We start from the raw sequence: 20,147 nt of genomic DNA, 5'->3' as shown, positions 1-20,147 counted from the left end.
ACACATGCATGTGGTATACTTACATGCAGGCAAAACATTCAAACACATAAAATTAAAAATATAAAATATTTTTTAGGGACTGGAGAGATGGCTAAGGGGTTAAGAGCACTGACTGCTCTTGCAGAGGACCCAGGGTTCAATTCCCAGCACCCACATGGCAGATACAAACTGTCCTTAACTCCAGTTCCAGGGGAATCCGAAGCCCTCTTCTGACCTCTGCAGCACTGTATGACACAGGTGCACTCACATACATGCAGGCAATACACTCAAACACATAAAATAAAAATAATAAAATATTTAATATATATATAATATTTTTAAAGTCAGATATTTAAAATAACAAATTTCTTAGAAAAAATGATTCAGGAAAATAATCACACTGTGGTTTACCTGTTCCAGCTCCTAGGCCTGAGGTTACTCTTAGGGAGGAAAAGTTCAGGAACTCTTCCACTCCTTGAGTTCCTTGCCTTCTACCTATGCTAGGCCTAGGTTACTGGGAAATAATCCACTCCTTGTCCCCAGTCATTCCTTCTCAATCTCTAAAATGGCTACTCCATTTTTTCCAACCCAACCCACCATGACACTTCTTGTAAACCACCTTGCCTGATGGACCACAAAGACAGCGTCTCCCCCCTGCCCCCCTGCCCCCCAACCATCAGCAGTCCGGCTCATTTCCAGCTCCCTAGAGGAACTTACCTGTTTTCTTCCTCTCTACCACCTTTGAGAACTGGCTTCTCCTTTGGTCTCTTCTCCCTCCTCCTGCTTCTTAAAGCATACAGGTCTACTTGGATGACTTTATACCACAATAAAGATGTTCCCAGGGCCAGCATGATGGCTCATCAAGAAAAGTTACTAGTCTCAAGCTGATGACCTGATTTCAATCCCTAGGACTATATGGTAAAAAGAACTGATTCCAACAAGTTGTCCTCTGACTTGCACAGGCACATTTTCATTCTCTCTCTCTCTCTCTCTCTCTCTCTCTCTCTCTCCTCTCTCTCCCTGTGAAATATAATTTTTAAAACTTTTTAAAGATGTTCCCTCAACTCTGTCTATAATCCACCTCCTATTTTAAAGTACTTTTTTAACAAAAGGTATTCTGTATTCACTGTCTCATTAACGCCCACTGTACTTAACTGTTCTCACTGACTTGATCAAACCCAATGGTTTCATTTTACTTCTCATGTGACCACCTGGGCATGTGTTCTCAGTTCTTTTCCTGGGTGTGCCCTTTCAATGTTGGTGCGTCCCAGAATCTTCTTCCCAGAGTTGGTTGGTTCTTGTAAGCAGTCCTTGGGAGAGCTCAACCATTCACATGTGTGATTCCAATCTCTCACACCTAAACTTATTTAGTTGCATTTTCAAGGGTCTACTAGTTACCGCCATTCAACTGCCCCTTCCTCAATGTGCAAAACCACAGTCAATGCTTTTCTACTCTTCCTGCCAATGGAGAGAGGGAGGAAAAGAAAACAAAGCAAAGCCCCAAACTTCCACCATTCTCTACTCCTCCATCTCCCACAAGGTCACTCAACTCACAAATCCCCTTCCCGAAACACCCTCTAAACATTGCTTTCTGCTTCACATCTCCACCGTCAGCGCCGTAATTCTCTGGACTGCAGTGCTCACCTCCTCACTGTTTTTACCCTCCCAGCCATTTCTGCAATGCTGCCAGTGTTTCTGCAATGTGAATCTGCGCCATTCCTATGATTTTAAAACTTTCAATGGTTCCTCATTCCAACAGGATGGAATCCTTGCAAATCTATCCAGATCTTTAATTGTGACAATGAATGACAAAGTTAGTAGTCTGCTGAGATAGACATCCTCACTCCATTCTGTCTCTCTCACTGCCATGCACACACAGAAAAAAAACAGTATCTATTAATGAAAACTTATACAGCAGTTTGTAGTTACTGGGAGATTCACAGCCTGTGCCCCTCCACAGTGCAGCCTCCTTTGTTCCCCTCATTTGCTCTCACAGTCCTGGCCCTTTTCATCTCTTCACATGTTCACCTGGTTCCTGCAGAACCACACTACAGACTGTATGGCTGCCCTATTAATTAAAAGATGGTGGTTCTGACAAGGATCAGACCTTTTTGTACTAAAAGGAACTAAACAGCAATAGCTCCTTTATCATAGCATATAGCTTAAAGACATCTCTTTATCTAGGAATGGTGCTGTAATCCCAGCATTAGGAAAGTAGAAGCAGGAGGATCAAGAGGTTCAAGGTCATCCTCAGTATGTTGTGAGGATAGCCTGGGCTATATGAGATCCTATCTCAAAAAAATAAAAAATAAAAAAACCCAAAACCCAAGCGACTCCTGAAACCATAGTAATTATGGCTGTTGTGCTTACATTTCTCTAATCTTTAGCAGACCTAAACTCTTTTTCTTAAAAGAAAACAGAAAAATAAAATAATCATCACACCATGGAGTGGTGGAAACATATGACTTAATTTCTGGGGTTTCCAATGTTTTACAATAAAAGTCCCTGGTTTACTTAACCTCAAATCCTTATTGAAACCTAAAATATGCTATGCCCTGTAAACAAAAATTCCATTTGTACTCTATCTTATTTTACTAAATTGAAAACTGATTACATGTACCTGCAGATATATAATAATGTATAATCTCAGCTGATTATTTAGATGTCAGTCACCATTTTAATCATATTATGTATTAAATGCAAGTTTAGCTAAGAAAACAAGAATGACAGACTCTTGCTTAAAAGTGGGAGATAAGCCAGGCGTGGTGGCGTATGCCTTTAATCCCAGCACTTGGGAAGCAGAGGCCAGCACTTGTGAGTTCAAGGCCAGCCTGGTCTACACAGTGAGTTCCAGGACGGCTGGGGCTACAAGGAGACCCTGTCTCAAAAATACAAAAGAAAAAAAAAAGTGGGAGATAGAAGCAAGGGAAAAAAAGTAATCTTTGTAGGCATTACAGTGATACCTAACCAGAAGGAAGGGGAAAAAAGTTGGGGCTTGGGAAATGGGTCAGCAGGTAAGGGTACTCCAGCCAAGACTGATGATAGCCTGAGTTTGATCCCAGGGACCTACATGGTAGAAGGAAAAAGCCAACTCCACAAAGTTGTCCTCTGACCTCCAAATGCTATGGTACATGGGCACACACAAAAAAATAAATGTAGTAAAACAATATAAAGAAGGGTTGGGGAGATAAGGACAGATAGAAACAGTTTATGAAGTACAATAGTATGGTAAATCAACTTCACTTACACTTGTAAGAGCTCCGGAAAGGAAGTGGGATAAAAATTTTTCACTCCGCTCCATCCAAGAACTGAGCAGGAGTACTGCCCCTGGGATGCTCAGTGGTGCTAAAAGGAGACAAGAAGGAAGATGTCAACATCTAAGAGATGAACAGCATGCCAGCTACTCATCCTCCCACCTTGAGCACTTTTAAAAAGTTAATCATCAAATTAGATGTTATAAACCAATTTCCAAAATTGTCCTACTCCACTTAAACTGCTGTCACCTATCATAATCTTACAGGCAAATGCACTCATTTTGAATACTGTTCTCTACAAATTCTACGACATACAAAGCTCTTGATCACTCTGGATTTCTCGTTCTTGCTTGGAGCACAGCTGGCCCTCCCTTTACCCTAATGCTACACACCTGGCTCATTTCTCCAGTAATACTCCAAATCACAGCTTCCCACAAGCCAAGGCCACAGGGCTCTATCCACATTGTCAACCCTTGAGAAATGTGACCGTCACTGCTGGGGTGGCAAGACAGCATTTCTCTGGTGAGAGGTTTCAACCTGGGTCCCGGGTTTATTTGCTGCTCCTTAGACATTTCCCCTTGAATGCTTAAAACCAAACAACCTCCTTTATCCCCTCGAGGCTGGCTTGTCTTTCCAATTCTGATGTGCCTGCTCATCCTTTTCTCTTCCTCATCATTCTCCACTCCACATGTCCTTCCTCCCCTCTCTCACTCCCATCAACTAAATCCATTGTCACTGGACTGCTTGATTGAGAGAGACCTCTTTTCAATTCATCTTTGACACTGTTACCATATTGATCTTTCTTAGATACCATGGAAAAGATGTTTTACCCTTTCCAAAATTTGATCCTTGCTCTTCTTTAAAACACAAAACAGTGTGGTGGTATCACAATCTGTTCCCAGATTCTTTCCCCTCTTGAAATATGAAACTTAGTCCCCCCTCCTCCTGAATGCAGGCTGAATTTATGGCTTGTTTCTGAGGAACAGAAGGAATGTGGTCAGAGTGACAGTGAATGGTTTAAAAGGAGGTCCAGAAGAAGACACTGAAGCTTTTCCTAGATCTGGGGGTGAAGCTACCAGGTCTTATAACCCTAGGCTCTGTGGAGAAACTCACAGCAAAGGCAAGGAGAACCAATGTATCCACCAACAACCAGCACCAACTGACCAGGCTGGGAGTGCCCCGCTTTGAAAGGGGCTTCTCCAGCCTAACCCAGCATTAGGAGGACAGAAATCTAATATTTTGACCTCAGCCATCATAAGAGCGCCCAATCTGCTTTCAAAGCCCTAAAAAACGGCTAGAGATAACCAATGTTTATCAATGACTCAAATCTCAGTCTGGGGGTGATTTGTGCTCTCTGATGTCAAGTGTGTCAAACCCATGGTGATGCTTTGGGCCCTACCTCAGGGTCATCCACCAAATGTCCTTTCCTTATCTTTGAATGCAAACGCATTTTAGTCGAGGCCATTTCTGTCACTGATCTCATGTGACATGGTAAGGTCACTCGAGCCTATGCCATTAGTACACCAAGCTATATTCAGCAATTTTTTTTTTTTTTTGAGGGACAAGGTTTCACTATGTAGCCCTGACAATTGCCCTGGAATCCAGAGATCTGTCTGTCTCTACCTCTGGAGTGCTGGGATTAAAGGCATGACTCATCACAGCAGTACCACTTTCTTTAGGGTTTAACTAAAGGTTTACTTACATGAAAATTTTTAATATTTTCTAATGCATTAAATCGCAAGTTTTCAAGGCTATACTGTAGTTACTTAAAGTAGAAGCTTGACTTCTGCTGGTTTTTTTTTTTAGGTAGTATTTTCGGGGCTTGACCCCAGGGCCTTGCACACACTAAGTAAGCACTGCCCCACTGAACTACATCTCAGCCCCTGCTACCTTTATATTTTATATTCCCCATATTAATGAACACACACACACACACACGTGCACACAACTTTAGTGGGGGTGTTCTTTTTGTTTTTGAAGATAGGGTCTCACTGTAATGCTAGCTGGCCTGGAACTCGCTATATGTAGGCCAGGCTCCCCTTGATCTCCTCAGCCTCTGCCTCCTCAGTGCTGGGATTAAAGGCATGTGCCTCCACACTGGGTTTCACACAACTTTTTGAGAATTAACTTCTATAGTTTTTGTTCAAGTTCTGAAGGTCTTGTAATAATGCACATGTGCAATAAAGTTTACAGGACTTAAAAGTGTGACTTAGGCAGCACTTACTGCCCTCAAACCCAGACGGTTTATGAATAAAGCAACCTCAATTCTAGAAATCTGCTTTACAGATATACAATCACTTAAGCAAGCAAAAATACAAGAATATTTCCCACACAGTGTTGTTTGGAAGAGAGAAAAATTAAAAGTAATGTGAAATACATGAACAGAGAGAAGGTTAAATTAATTTAGGGCATGGCAGATTACTCTGGATCCATTTTACAAATAAAATAGGTCAACATGTACTGACCTGCTCAATAGAATATTAAGTGGAAAAAATTCAAGTTTTCATAATAAGGAAAGTGTAAAACCCATCAGAGAACAACTTTAAATCATTCCTTTAAAAAAGCATAAAATGAAGCCATAGCCAAGTAGATCTAATTTCTGATAAAACAAGTCATCATAAAAATGTCAGTTCACTCTAAGTAAATTTATAAATTTAATGTAACTTCCATAAATCTAAGCCTTTTTAAATAGACAATTGATACTGAACTTCACATTGAAAAACAAATGAGCAAAACAGCCAGGGAAACATTCAAGAGTACTAGAAGGGAGGACGCAGTACTTTCAGACACTGAGCTGTACTATAAAGCCTCCATGCAGCCTGGTCTATATAGCAAGTTCCCAGGCCAGCTGGGGCTACAGGAAGATCCTGTCTCAAAAAAGACCAAAAAAAAAAGAGAAGCCTCCATAATGGAAAGTGTGGTATAGACATAGACAAACCAAGGAATTCCTATACAAAGGTCAAAAACAGACCCAAGGAGGGACACAGCTTTGTACACAATAAAGCTGACATCTGAAAATCACTGAACAAAAACTGACTTTTTAAGAAATGGTGTTAAAATGACTGGATAGGTATTTGGAGATCAATAAAATTAGATCCATACCTCATCCCACACCCAAGAAAAACGTCCAAATGACTTGTGGATCTCAGCGTAATGCACTGAAGCCATGCAAGTACTGGAGGTGAGCTGGTCTGTTCTCTAACACTGATGTTGAGAAGGCTGGCTAACTTGTCTCAAATCAGTAACAATGAAAGACTGATCAGTTTAACTAAATATCGTTAAGACTTTGAGAAGCATACTAATATGGTGGTTCACACCTGTAACCTCAGCACTTGGACGGCTGGGGCAGGAGGATTGCTAAGAGCTGAGGAGAACCTGCCCTACGTAGTGAGTTCCAGGCCAGCTGTTGGCTATAGGAGACACTGTCTCAAAAAGACCAAAAATTTTTTCATAAAATTTAAAGGCACAGAAGCCAGCCTCAATAGGCCCCCGCGAGCCAAATGTGAGACAACCTGAGCGTCAAAAGAAATGATTACTAAGACCACTGTAAAAACCCAAGTCTAAACTGATGTGAGCTGGAAGGGAAGCTCTTCTTTGGAGAAGGCAGTCAATTAATAAAAAGGGAATGATGACACTTTGAAAGTCACAGGACAACCATCGTAAGAATAACTGAGTCGGGGCTGGAGAGATGGCTCAGTGGTTAAGAGCACTGACTGCTCTTGTAGAGGACCCGGGTTTGATTCCCAGCACCCACATGGAGGCTGCAAACCGTCCTTAACTCTAGTTCCAGGGGAATCCAAAGCCCTCTTCTTACCTCCATGGCATTGCATGACACGGGTGCCCTCACTTACCTGCAGGCAATACACTCATATACATTAAAAAATAAATAAATAATAATAAAAAAATTTTTTTTAAAAAAAGAACTGGGTCAGACAATAAGCACCAATGAATCCTCACGTAGTAGCAAGAATGAGAAGTGGGCTGGTGAGATGGCTCAGTGGGTTATGACACTTGCCACCAAAGCTGACAGCCTGAATTGGATCCCCGGGACCCACAATGGTGGTAGGAGAGAACCAAACCAACTCCTCCTGGAAGTTGTCCTGTGGCCTCCGAATGTGCATGGGACGCACACTAAAATTTAAAAAACATAATAAATTTTTATTTAGAAAAAATAAAATTGTATTATATATAGGGGTTTTTGCATTTATTCATCTTTTCTTGTTACACTGCCACAGTGCATTGTCACAGACCTTCTGTTTATTAATGCTGGTAATTACCCTGCCTGATTTATCAACTTTTTAAAACTGAGTTTCTTCAGTTTTCATATACTATAATTTGATGGTATTGAGATTCCCTCTCCATATATAGGTTTTTTGAAACAGGTCTCACTAAGTAGCCCTCTAACTCAGAGATCTGTCTGCCTTTGCATTCCAAGTGCTGGGATTAAAGGTGTGTACCACCACACCCAGCCTGAAATTTATAATGTTTTAAAAGACTAAAAAGTAATAGGTTAGCAATAAAATCTAAAAATACCATTCCATGAGCTCATGATTATTTGAAAATGGTGCAGTAACTTTGCTAAGAAAAGAGAGAAACTGGAGAAATCTGGCCTTAACCACAGGATCAAAGTCAGTCTCACCACTGGTGACACCCTGCATGTGATACGGTAAGAACACAATGTCCCCAAGGTGGCACGTCCACCAAAGCATGAAACCTGAATATCACAGGAGGAAACCTCAAACAATCGAAACGGAAGGATTTTCTCCATGATTGGCCAACACCCTTCAAACATGGCAATGCCCTGAAACACACAGACTGAGAAAAATGTTTTAGACAAGAGGCCACTAAATATGAGCCAGGAATTTCTTGCTATAAAAAGGTATTTGGGGGAATAATTGACAGAATCTGAATAAGGGCTACAATTGGATATGATTGCAGTGTTCATTTCGAGATTTTTCAAACAACAAAATTAGTAAGGGAGGGGTATAGTACATACATACTATTATTTAAAACTGAGTCAAGGGGCTTTTCCAAGCACAAAGTGAAGATGACAGGCGAATTGCAGACAGAAGAATCCCCACACATTAGGACACTGAAATGCTAAGTGCCTCAGAAACAGATTAAGAATGCATATACCAGTAGATTTATGTGTGCATACATCTATGTATTGTATGCATTATCTGGATGGGTATGTGTACATATATTCATGGGTGAACTCCCTAGTCCAGTCTGCGGAAAGTGTTTCTAACATTACTACCCATGTAAAGAACTGGGGCAGCTTAAGTAACAGCAGATTCCAAGCTGGGACAAGATGATCCTTGATGGGGCAACAGTATTGCTTCGAGTGCAGAGTTCTTGCCTAGCATACACTGGGCTCTGGTTTTGCTCTCCAGCACCCAATGAAAAAGGGAAAGAAAAAGAGTCTTGAACATCATGATATCAGAAAGCAAAGGGGAGCTCAAGAAACAAAAACAATGGGTGCACGACACAAGCTGGCTTGGAGGGGCTGCCATTGGCCCAATGTAAACATCAAAATAACAAAGCCCCCTTAGGAGGGGTAAAACATTGGGAAGTATTAGTTATTACAAATCCATGCTAAATAAGTAGACAAGGGTAGGATATTCACACGGCATCGAAGTGTATCCCTACGAGTGGCTTATTAGTTGTGAAGAAAGAAAACGAAAATAGGGGCTGGAGCCGGGTGTGGTGGCACACACCTGTAGTCCCAGCACTTAGGAGGCAAAGACAGGCGGATCTCTGTGAGTTTCAAGGCCAGCCTGGTCTACATAGTGAGTTCCAGGGCAGCTGGAGCCACAGGGAGACCCTGCTTCAAAAAGACAAAAAAATATATATATAGGGGCTGGAGAGATGGCTCAGCGGTTAAGAGCACTGGCTGCTCTTGTAGAGATCAGGGTTGGATTCCCAGCACCCACATGGCAGCTAACAACTGCCTGGAACTCCAGTTCCAAGGGATCTGATGCTCTCTTCTGGTCTCCATTGGCTCCTGGTCAATGTGGTGCACAAAAACTCGTGCAGGCACACACATAAATAATACAAGGGTATTACACTCAGGATCTGATGATGCAGCTCAGTCATAGTTTGCCAGTGTAGTATTTTTGAGGCCCTGGGTTCAGGTCACAGTACCGAAAAAAGAAAAACTAGATCTGAAACTAAATATAGTATCTGACCCACTGTTGGACTTCTCTAAGTAATAGGGAAGAAAATGTTACAAAGTTTGCAAAAATTACAACATAAACAGCAGATTAAGTGGCAATATTTTAACACTATAAATTTATGAGTATGTCTTATATAAGAAAATGTCATTTTTAGGAATAGAGTAATCCATTATAATATCTTCAAATGATTCAGAAATATATACATAATAAATATAAACAATAAAAGAACATGCTCAAGTGATAATTTGGGAAAATGTTAATAAAATGGTTTTTGTATCATCCTTAGTTCTTTTCATTACTTTTTTTTTTTTAACACTAGTAATTTAAGACCTCGAGCATGCCACCACTGAACTAAATCCCCAACCTTGTGTGCAGGTGCACCATGTGCAAGCAGGTATCCTTGGAGGTCAGGAAAGAGCATTAGATTCCCTGGAACTGGAGTTACAGGCAGTTGGGAACTGCCCAATATGGGTGCTGGGACCTAAACCTGGGTCCTCTGCATGAATATCAAGTACTCTTAACCACTGAGCCAGCTCTCCAGCTCTTTTTTTAAAAGATTTATGTTTTTAATAGCTATCCTCTAAATGAAAGTGTTCATAATTATCAAGATGATTCTCCAAAAGAAAGTATCTAAAGGTTAAGTATATTAATAAGTGAATTTCCTGTTTTTATTTGTTTTGTGAGAGAAGGTATTCAAAAAATGACTATGTTTCAGCATAAGGAAACCAAATAGATAAAATCTGAAATGCGTAAAAGAAACTTCTGCCTAGCAGTTAAGACCACAGACTAATCCAGAGGTAGGCTATACAAGACCCTGAACTGGGGGCACCAAACCCTATGTTTTCCTAAGCTTTTTCTTTTCTATAAAGGCAATGAAGGCAGGATCTACCTCCTAGGGTTGCACAGGATACTAATTAAAGAGAGAGAAAAATAAAAAAAAAAACACCCACAAATCTTAGCAAAGTACCCAACACAGGGTATTATTCATATGACAATCTCAATGGTACTATAACGGGGCAATGGGGACTTAGGTAACTGATTACAAAGAAGCTGAAAGAAGAGCCACACGTGTTGGCCCCAGTTTTCTAGGCAGAACAGCACCTGGTCTGTAGATAGTCCTCTACCATATGGCTTGAGAAATATGCTCATTTGAGAATGTTAATGTTCCAGAAACATCTATCAAGAGCAGACCACCTGGCTTCATAACCACAGGATGCCTACTGAACACTAGGGCACTGAACATTCACCAATAACAAATACTGTCTTTCATGAGCAGAGGCACTTAGAACTCATCACTAATTTTGTGTTAATTACATGAAAACAAAATCTGGCTGAGTTAATTCTGGTAACTTTAACCTTTCATGCAATGTATCTCAAAATGTTGAGAAAGTTATTTTAAAAGATGAATTATCACAAAAGTTCACTGTGTAATTATAATCGCCCCTCAGTATCCATGGGGGATTGGTCTAAGACCCATCCTATTCCAAAATTCAGAGATACTTAAGTCTCCTAATTATGTGACCTAGTATTTGTAAATATCCTAAGCACATCTTCCAATATACATTAAATCATCTCTAGTTTATTTATAACACCTAACACAATATAAATGCCAACAGTTGTTCTGTATTGACCTGGGAATAATGACCCAAGAAGTCTGTATATGCTCAGTACAGATGTCAGATTTTCCCTCCGCAAATATTTCTACTGGTTGGCTGAATCTATGGATATGGAATTCGTAAATACAGAGGGCTGGCTGCATAAAAATTATACAAAATAATCGCACTGCTATCACATGGAAATGATCTGCTAACAGCAGACTCTTAGAATTTACTCGAATCTCTTTTAACCTTTACATAATAATTATTAAAAGCTAGGAGTATGTTTTAAAAAACAAACATCTGGGGCTGGGGATTTAGCTTAGTGGTAGAGCGCTTGCCTAGCAAGCGCAAGGCCCTGGGTTAGTTCCTCAAATCAAAAAAAAAAAAAAAAAAAAATCTAAAAAAATGGACCCAGCCAGGGGGGCACACGCTTTTAATCCCAGCACTTGGGAGGCAGAGGCAGGCGGATCTCTGTGAGTTCTAGGCCAGCCTGGTCTACATAGTGAGCTCCAGGTCAGCTGGGGCTACAGAGAGACCCTGTCTCAAAACAACAAGAACAAAATAGTAATAGTTACAAATAAATAAAAATGAAGCCTGGTATAGTGACATACAACTAGCATCCTAGCCTCTCAAGAGGCTGAGGCAGGATTGAGAGTTCATAGACAACCTGGGCTATATATTAAGACCCTGTAAAATAAATCCTGAGAAAATAGACATTATTTCTAAGTATACACACTTATTTCTAAGTATTTTCTTATTTTAAGGTATTACTTCTTTTCATTGTTTAAGATTTATTTTTATTAGTTTTTAATTATGTGTATGAAAGTACAGTACCCACAGAATCCAAAAGAGGGCATCAGATCTCCTGGAACTGGAGTTATGGGTGGTTGTGACCCTCCCAACATGAATGCTGGGAACCAAACTTGAGTCTTCTGCAAGAGGAGAAAGTGTTCTTACCCACTAAGCCACTTCTCCAGGACTTTATTCTCATTTCTTAGCAAAGGGAATATGACTACATCAAGGTAAACTGAGTCCCATTTGCCATCTTCTGTACTTTTCTACCAAAATAAATCACAAGATTCCTTCTCATCCTCAGAGGAAGATGGAATATCCCTTTCTCCAAGAGGAATGCATAAACTCATATCCTTCTTTGTGCTTTCCCCTGTAAGATTTCCAGACTTTCTGAGATTTATTTTATTTCTATGTGCATGGTATATGTGTGTATATGTACATATGCATGTGTGTGCAGGTGTCCAAGTAGGCCAGAAGAGAGCATCAGATGCCCTGGAAGTGGAGTTACAGTTACAAGCTGCCCAACATGGGTGCTGAAAACTGAACTCCAGTCCTCTGCCAGAGTAGCAAGTGCTCCTAACCACTGAGCCATCTCTCCCTTCTTTCCCCTTTCTAGATGCCACCATCATGTCTCCCCCTCCCCACTACTGGCTTCTAAAAATATTTTCTTAAAACAAAAATGTCTATTAAGAGGCACAAAAAGTGCAATTTTTCTACAATAACCTGAATGTTCTATGACCCACCCTCCCCCTAGCACACTTACTGAAATTCTACTTCTCCGGTGACATTGGGGGGCTCGGGGCTTTAGACATAATTAAGATGAGAAGAGGAGAGAACGGAGCACTCACGAATGGGATTAGTGCTCATTTAAGAATACCAAGAGAGCCGGGCATGGTGGCACACACCTTTAATCCAGCACTCGGGAAGCAGGTGGATCTCCGTGAGATTGAGGCCAGCCTGGTATACAAAGCAAGTTCCAGGCCAGTTGGGGCTACAGGAGACCCTATCCCAAAAAGACAAAAAAAATAAAAAATAAAAAAGAATACCAAGAAAGAGCTGGGCTGAGGCAAGAGGACTACAGAGTGTTGGAGACCAGCCTGGGCTATTACATTCCAGGACCTTGTCTCAAAACACAACACACACCAACACACACATGTTCACTTCCTCTCTCTACCAACTGAGGCCACAGCAAGAAACTGCCACTGTGAGCCAAGAAGCTAGTTCTCATCAGACATGAATCTGACAGAGCCTTCATCTTGGACTTCCAGCATCCAGAACTGTGAAAAACAAATCTCTGTTGCTTACAAGACTCTTAGTCTGAGCATGGCATGGCATGTCCCAGCAGCCCCGGGGGAGTAAGACATCCTTCAATAAAAGGTAAGAAGTTTCCTCCATCTTGCTTTCATGCCTTTCTCATTTCTTCAAGGTACAAGAATAACGTTGTCCTACACACTGCCACACTAAGAGCAACAACAGAAGTCTGAATTAACCTGTATCATTTGAGTTAAGTAATATACTCATGTAGTTCTGGTAAAATGAAATTCAAAGGTTAAAAAGGATATCCATAGGGCTAGCAATGTCTCAGTGGTTAAGAGCACTTACTGCTCTTGTAGGGGACTTGGGGTTCTGTTCCCAGCACCCACTTAAGATAGCTAAGCTGCCTTTTAACTCCAGTTCCAAAGTCCTCTTCTGGCCTCCATGGACACATGCAGCATGTGTGTGTATATATATATGCAGGCCCCGACACACATAAAACAAATATTTTTAAGGGTATCCAGTGAAAACTTGTCCTGTGTCCCAGCTACATAATTACTTCTTTTGAAGTGTGAAACAACACAGCTCATTTCCAATCCTTCCAGAGTATAAATTCTCTCTTCACATTCTCACCATGCCTTCTTCCATAAGATATCACTTGGGGGCCAGAGGCTGGAGAGAAGGCTCAGGGGTTAAAAGCACTAGCTGCTCTTACAATTCAATTCCCAGCATCCACATGATGACTAACAACCATCCCTAACTTCAGTTTCGGAGGATCTGATGCCCTCTTCTGGCCTCTACAGGCATTACACAATACAGGTGCACTTGCATGCAGGCAAAACACACATACACACTAAAAGAAAAACAAGGATTTCAGCTTCACAAGAACAATGCATGTGAATACAGTAAGTGTCTCAGTTTTCACAGCAACCTTTGACTACTTAAATATGTATAACCTGGTGTCTGTGGCTCCAGTTTCTGATCTCATCAATTCATTCAATATATACTGTGCCAGATAAATCAGCTTGACTTTAAAGAAGAAAAAAAAGGGGGGGTGCATAATTCAGTGAGATAGTGCTTGCCTAGCAATGTTCAAAGGCCTGGGTTCCGCCCCAGCACTGAGGGGGTAAGGAAAGAAGAAAGAAAGGAATAAAGGGAAGGAGAGAGGAAGTCAAAAACAGAAGCTGCACACCTTCCCAAATTTAATCGTTTTCTACGTACACTAGGGTCATGTTACTATAGTGATACTAAAGTTCCTGGGCACAATAACTGCACTGCAGTTATACAGAGGGAAGGTCTCTTTAGCAAGAATTGGATGTAAAATGTCACATGTCTGTAACTTTCAAGTAGTAAGGCAAAGTAACCTAAATATACATACTTGCCACATTTGGATTAATGTGGCAAGTATATACCAAAATGACAACAGCTAGCCAAGATAGATGAAGGGTATACAAGTACCTTTGTTTTTCTAAAGGTTTAAAACTTTTCCAAACCCAAAATACTTCCTGGTATTTCCAAAGGGTCTCCCCATTTGCCACCTTAAACTCCAGCATGCAGCCCCACACTCTCACATGAGAAGTGTGCACGTTCCTTAGCTGTTCTCAGTACTCAACCTGCAAGGCTCTGGGATCTTCCCTTCTGCTGCAGCCCTTCCTTCTGTAGTCTTGGCTGGAGACAGGCATCTCACCATTTCAAGGTCTGCACACAGGGCATCCAGAGAGTCAATGCCTAGATCAAAAGCCTGCGATGAGCAATTCTTTTTTATTCCAACTGGTGCAATACTATGCACAGAACAGGTGTCCGAAAGCTACCTATGGCAAGAATGGGTTCCTTTCCCCCTGCTGAGCAATGGGGAAAGGCTTTGCAGCTGTGTGATAATCTCAGGAACCACCTCCAGCCTCCTCAGCTTTTCTCCAATACTTTTAACACATCTCACCTTTCCAAATCTTCCAAATTGTCCCAACTGGTTTCCCTGCCACCAACTGCCATTCTCCTACTGAAAATGGAAAATTGTGTTCTACAACCCCAAAGGAAGCAACCACTGAGATGGAGACAACAAAATTCTCTTAAATTTTATTTATATAACACTGGACTCTTAAACTGTTAAAAGAATAAAACTTGAAAAGAGCACTTCTCAAACACCTGCCTTGAAGATTCCTGGAGGGCCCCGCCCCTCCTGCCAGGTTTGACTCTTGGACAATCCGCCCTTGGATGCGTGCCTCATCGCATGCACAAGCCCCTAGTTCAACAGAAACTGCACAGAGTACAACAAGAAGACAGAATCGACTTCCTTTTTCTTGCCACAGTATATCACGGACCTGGGAGGGACCTGAAAAATGTGATCTGCCAGTAATTCCGTTCAATTCAGTTCGGACGACGTGAAAGGCCAACCTCACATCTTGTTAACTAGACCATGTTCAAATCAAGGCTACTGTAGACTCCAACACTCTTTGTTGCTGGCTCACTCTACATCCAAGTCTCCCAACTTTTTGGAAAGGTGGGGGAACCACTTAACCATGGGGTTAAGTACGACACTAAGCAGGTATATCATTTTAAGTCAACGGTCTGATTTATATAGTAAGACTGAATTCAGCTGTCTCTGAAGGTCATTACAGCTAGACTGCACTCGGATCCTTGACAGTGGTACTTGACACAAATTTGACTGTCTCATTTTTTGTACCAAACTTGCAATTTACACAATTTAAAAACATTACTTGAACCCAAACATTTTTGAGTAACAAACACTTCATAAATAAATACAGTCCTGAAATTTGTTACTTTAAAGATTGGGACTACAGGGAGACCCTGTCTCAAAAAGACAAAAAAAAAAGATTAATCTTGGCAGAATGTCTTCAAACTCAGGTCTGAACCCCATTTGAATGCCTCCTGAAGAACAAGTTACACATTTTACATGTATTTTCCATCCAACATAGAATTAGCCTATATAAACAAATTAAAGCTTTCAGAAATACTATGTTACTATATACCAACATGGATGGTTTACATACTACATAACCTTAACATCAGAGTCAAGGTTGTCTTTAATTTTGGATGTCTATCAGTCATGCAAAAAAAGTAAAAATCATATATATGTGTGTGTGTGTGTGTGTGTGTGTGTGTGTGTGTGTGTGTGTGTTTCTAGGCTATTAACATACAGACTGGGAAAGGAAAAAATGTATCATTTATATTGTGGTGTAGAGAATCAAACCCAGGGCGTCATGTGTGCAAGGCAAACACTCTACCAACTGAGCTGTATTCTCAAGCCCTGAAAAGGACAAAGGGGAAAGGGAGATACACAGAATAAAAAAGAACACACAAAGAAAGTAAGTTGGGAAACTGAGCAAGGGAGGGAGGGAGGGAGGGAGAAAGGAACAGGGGAAGAAGAGAGGGAAAAAGGGAGGGAGGGAGGGAGGAAGGGAAGGAAAGAAAACGAGAAAAGTAGCCCAAACTGGGCATGCCAGGGCCACAGCATACTAACATCCCACAAACTTTCAGATACATTCCAGACACACTCAAAGCTTTTTATTTGTTTTCTTTTGGACTGAAAGTGTACCCAGAAGGGTAATGTTTATTGTGCTTGTTTTTAGACTCCAGGTTGAAAATGGGAAGGATTCTAACAAGAGAAAAGTAACCCAGAATCTACAACCCCAAATATGCCAGGCTGTTACCTGCAAGGTCTGTGAGCCCAGAGGCTCCTGACGAATAATCTAACCAGAGCTTAAAGCGCTTCCTCCAAAGGAGCACCGTGATATGTTCAGCAAGCAACACATAGATAAACTTCCACAATTACAAGCCTGTGCTTGAAAACAAGCATTAGGCTCCAAGAATAACAAAGCACAGAGAGTGCACAGGCATTTCCAGTCAACTCTCAAGATGCCACTGTGGTTTTCCTCAAGAATGTTGAACAGCTTTCTGGGTTAAGGGGCTGGGACCACTTGGACAAAGAATGAGCCCAGGACCTGCCACCACTGTGTCCTCCACATGGGAATAAATACCCCACAGCTATTACCAGAATGATCATTAAAAACACTGCAAACCAAATCTGCTTTTTGAAATTCCAAATGATCTTTTTTATTTTTCTGTTTCTGGGGTTTGAACCCAAGGTCCACACATGCTACACACAAGCTCTCCTACTGAGTCACGCCCACAGCCCTGATCTTTTCTTTTTGAAAAACCCATCTTGAAAATTTTCTGCCAATAATAGGAAATGACTAACTAGGACACTGATTCATTAAGCCGAAGAAGTCCTTGCTGCAAGCGGCTCATTAGGTAGTCACAAAGATGGGTGGCTACCAGCAACCCCCCTCTGTTCCTCTTCCAGAAGAATTAAATTAGCAGAAGGAATCTCAATTTGGAACTCTCTAAAAGTGGGAGTAAGGGGGAATTTTGGCATAGTTTCCCATGAAAAATGAAAAGATGGATATACACACATACATACAGTAACTTTTCACAAAGCAGAGGCATAAAGTATAAATTTCAAAGACTAACTCCAAAAAAGGCTACGAATGACCTTTAAAAAAATGTTCCACTTGTTGCTACTAAACATGCATTTTCAGGCAAGAAGTGCTAAGACTCATGGGGGTGTTATGATTCTTTTATGATGGAGCTTATGTAAACCATAAAATTCTGAAAAAGCTAAAGAACAGAAAAAGCTAAAAGAACCCAAATAACACTAAGACAAAGGTAAGTGTTCTTACCATAGCAATGACGACACTCCTGGGAAACAAACAACTCCGCCGGCTTTTAAAAGACAGACAGTATGTGCAATCAGTGTGTGCCTCATAGATATAAAAATCAGAAAGCAAAAACAATTGACAGTGGCCTTGACAATGGACAGCTTAGCATAGCTATGAACATAACAAAACAATTCCTTACTGGCAAAAATTCCCCTAGAATTAGAACACAAGCACTCAAGGTCACAGGCTACGTCCAATTTGTGCAAGAGAAAGATCTGAGGTAGTTTTTATTAAATGACTTGTGAAAGAATTAACAGAAATGTTAAGTAGGTTCCGAGAAACTCCCCGAGTAGCTTAAATCCTACGGGCTGGCTGTCTTTAGAAGTCACATTCTCCTGAGAAATAAAGAGAGGAATCTTCCAGATCCTTGTGGGCAACCTGTCCTGGATGCAGGGTTCCAACTCAACTTCCAGGAGTCTGCAGACAGTAACCTTGTGACCCACCTTAATCTAAAAGGAGGAAGAGGGACAAATATATGCATTTTCAGGCAAGAAATACAAAACATTAATAGATTTTGTGGCCTAGCCTATAGAAAATATTTTTAAATTATGAAAAACTAAAAAATTGGAAAAGCTACAGGAACACAAGTAATATGAAATTCAGCTGTGATTTAAGTGTTCTTCTGTGGCAATAATGAAACGAATATAAGAAGTTATATATCTTCTCACCCCTATACTGAAACCTATCTTCATTCTCAGACATGTTCCAAAAAACTCATATTCCTCTAAGGGTCTGCAACTTTATCGTTTTAACAAACTCTATTCAGCATTTGAGAACGAGAAAGTCCTCTGCTCATCCAAACCCTCACCTTACAGAGGAACACAGAGATGAGAGACTTGCTGTCCCAGGGCCCCAGAGCTAGTAGGAACTGGAACCCAGGAGACTATGAAGCAGCCCACGAGTACCCAAGCAGCCACAGATCTGATAAATAGTACTATTCTGCCTCCAAATTCTTCCATTTAAACCAAGATCAGTCATTATGCGCACGTGTGCATGCGTGTGTGTGTGTGTGTGTGTGTGTGTGTGTGTGTGTGTATACCGAGGCCAGAGGTCAATCTTGTGTGTCGTTCCTGAGGCACTGTCACCTTGTTTTTTGGGGGAGAGGGCTCTCATTAGGGACCTGAGACTCAATGATTAGGCTAGGCTGCCCAGCCATTGAGTCAAGAGATCTGCCTGTCTCTGCCTCCTCAGTGCTCGTGGGATCATAAGAGTGTGCCATGGTGCCTTTTCACATGGGTTGGGGGAGAGAGTCCTCATGCCTGTGAGGCAAACATTTTTTAGTAACTGAGCTTTTGCTCCAGCCCCCAGGAGACATTTCAAAGCTGGTGAGGAAGAGGGCAAAGGGGCACACTGGAGGAAGAACTGGGAGACGGGACTTCACAACAGTCTATGATAACTGACTCTGTGGATCCCAGAAAATAGTTTGCTGTGTTAGCTGTGTATCAGTGGTTCATGCCTATAATTCCAGCACCTGGGGAGGCATAAGCAGGAGGACAGCTCTGAGTTTGAGGCCAGCCTGGGCTACAGATTAAGACCCTATCTCAAAAAATAAATAAATAAAAATCTATAGATTTACTTGTGAAGATTATGCACAAGTATCTGAGTCCTATATATATATATATATATATATATATATATATATATATATATATGACTGCACTTCAATACCCAGCACCAAAACAAGGAAGCAGAAGTCTGTAGAGCTTAGTAGCAAATCTTTCCAAAGTAACAGCCCAAAACCTAGAGCCCTATCCATGAGATGTGGTCTAAAATCAATTACATGCATACTAAATCAACTTTAAAGATTTTAAGTTTCAACCATTTCATAGCAGCCATTTTATAAAATACAGAATTTCAAGATAAAACTAAACCTTGTGAAAAAGAGCAAGTCTCTGCCCAGGCTACATGGATGATTTGTTTCTGAGTCCGTGAAACACACTCATGTGTGCCTTCCAGAAACCTGATTTTAAGTTGATGATTATGAAAGCCATCTAAAAATGTAAGCACTGGCCCCAAGTATAACTTTGGAAAAATCTGAAACGTCAAATCATAGTGTGTACTGATAGTCACTGAAAAAGGAGAGGATCTTAGCAGACAGCCGAGAGGGTGGGTTTCAACCTCCATCGGTATAAGGGCTCTGAGATCTCAGCAGAGCGCCAGAGACTGCCTCTGGCCTCCCTCTGGCAGAGGGCCTTAGAACTCAGGGGACTGCCTGAGAGCCCACAGATCCTGCCTCCACGTGGTGAAGCCTTTGAGTGGGAACTGACACTGATTCTAACCATTCCAACAGCTACCAAAATACCTGAAAGCAAATCCTGAATCCATCACTCTTGAGTCCAGCCTTGGAAGACGAAAAAA

Source organism: Nannospalax galili, unplaced genomic scaffold, assembly GCF_000622305.1.
Source record: "Nannospalax galili isolate Female #2095 unplaced genomic scaffold, S.galili_v1.0 scaffold1065, whole genome shotgun sequence".
NCBI lineage: Eukaryota > Metazoa > Chordata > Mammalia > Rodentia > Spalacidae > Nannospalax > Nannospalax galili.
This window is presented reverse-complemented; position numbering follows the sequence as displayed.